Source organism: Aristolochia californica, unplaced genomic scaffold (genome assembly GCF_029961685.1).
Source record: "Aristolochia californica isolate CCGP_79_NKW_82.1479 unplaced genomic scaffold, dmAriCali1.0.hap1 SCAF_524, whole genome shotgun sequence".
NCBI lineage: Eukaryota > Viridiplantae > Streptophyta > Magnoliopsida > Piperales > Aristolochiaceae > Aristolochia > Aristolochia californica.
In genome coordinates, this window is record NW_027182242.1 from 299 (window position 1) to 2,500 (window position 2,202).

Below are 2,202 nucleotides of genomic sequence, written 5' to 3' on the forward strand. Positions count from 1 at the left end.
GTCGGGAGCACCACACGCGAAAATCCAACATTCGCCACTCACACGTGTCACGGTCCGCACGCACGGAGCACCGACCCACGCATGACCTGGAAGCACGGCGCAAAAGCAAACCGGGCAAGCAGGCCAATGACAGGAGACGTTGCACCGTACGGTCCCGCAAAATAACGTGCAAACAAGAGAACGCAACCAAATGGGGCCGTAGAAGCGGGGCACATGTGCGGGAAAACTGGCAAGAACCAGCAACTCGCCTAAACAAAGGACACGGGAACTAGCAAAAACGAGACACCGCCAGCAACAAGGGGCACGGATTGAGGTAGCAACAGGAGCAAAACAAACGGGCGCCACAGGGGCAACGGCGACAAGGGACTGGGAACTCGGTCCGAGGAGGGCAGTAGGCGCCTGGGAGCAAAACAAACATGAAAGGGGACGAGGGAGGGACACGCGCGCCCGTTTCGCCAACCACCCGTGCACGCTCGCCTGGGCAGCTGGTCACATGCGTCGCTCAAAGGCATTTTGCAGGCCAGCACCGGCGGATGCACGGGTCAAGCGGGACGGGACGAGCGCAGGGCTAACTTTTGCCGGCACACAAAAACACGAACCCGAAAAAGGCAAAAAAGGGACATACGCACTGGCGACACGCCCGTTTCGCCTGCCACCCGTGCACACTCGCCTGGGCAGCTGGTCACATGCGTCGCTCACAGGCATTTTGCAGGCCAGCACCGGCGGATGCACGGGTCAAGCGGGACGGGACGAGCGCAAGGCTTGCTTTTGGTGGCACACGAAAACACGAACCCGAAAAAGGGACATACGCACTGGCGACACGCGCGCCCGTTTCGCCTGCCACCCATGCACACTCGCCTGGGCTGCTGGTCACATGCGTCGCTCATAGGCATTTTGCAGGCCAGCACCGGCGGATGCACGGGTCAAGCGGGACGGGACGAGCGCAGGGCTTGCTTTTGGCGGCACACGAAAACACGAACCCGAAAAAGGCGAAAAAGGGACATACACACTGGCGACACGCACGCCCGTTTCGCCTGCCACCCGTGCACACTCGCCTGGGCTGCTGGTCACGTGCGTCGCTCACAGGCATTTTGCAGGCCAGCACCGGCGGATGCACGGGTCAAGCGGGACGGGACGAGCGCAGGGCTTGCTTTTGGCGGCACACGAAAACACGAACCCGAAAAAGGCGAAAAAGGGACACACGGACAGGCGACACGAAAAAAAAGGGGTCGCCCTACCTAGGTGGGCGCAAAAACCCCGTCGGCCAGGAGGTTTCGCCAAAGTGTCTGTACTGTCACACAGGGTCAATAGCACGGGCATGGCCGGCCGCCGCACGTGCAGCGGCTTACGGACGCACGGTTCGGCGGCACGGGTGCCTGGCGGCTTTAGCACCTTGGGGTGGACAGGCCTGGCGGCAAGGGGGGCTAGGCACCTTGCTGCCAGCCGGCAATGGTGCACGGGGCGGGGCGCCACACAAACACGAAAGAGGGACAAGAGCGGGGCGATGGTCCACAGAGACGAGCCATGCACGGGGCCCGTGATCGCCGACACGCGCGAACGCGGACGCGGACAAGGACAAGGACGCGACGCGCGGCGCGCGTGCGAGGTCAAGAGGGGCGCGCGCACGAAAACGCGAAAAAAGGGGCTAGCGGCCGAGAAACGCGAAAAAAACCGGGTCACCTACCTAGCCGAACGCCTAAAATCGCTTCGGGCAGAGGTTTCGCCAAAGTGTCTGTACTGTCACACGGTCCGTACGGGCGCAACCCCATCGCGCGCCAGCACCCCTTCCTGGGGGCGCCCGCCCGCCAGGCGCCTGGCGCCCCACGCGCGCGCGCGCCCGGCGCCTGGCGCCTTGCCCCCCACGCGCGCCCGGCGCCTGGCGCCTGGCGCCTCGCCCCCCACGCGCGCGCCCGGCGCCTGGCGCCTTGCCCCCCACGCGCGCCCGGCGCCTGGCGCCTGGCGCCTCGCCCCCCACGCGCGCGCGCGCGTGGCGCCTTGCGCCTGGCGCCTTGCCTCCGCGCGTGCCTGGCGCCTGGCGCCTTGCCCCCCACGCGCCTGGGCGCCTCTTTTCCGCCTGGGCGCCCTGGCACCTTTCCGCCTGGGCGCCTGTTTTCCGCCTTGGCGCCCTGGCGCCTTTTCGCGTGGGCGCCTCTTTTCCGCCTGGGCGCCATGGCGCCTTTCGGCCTGGGCGACTCTTTTTCG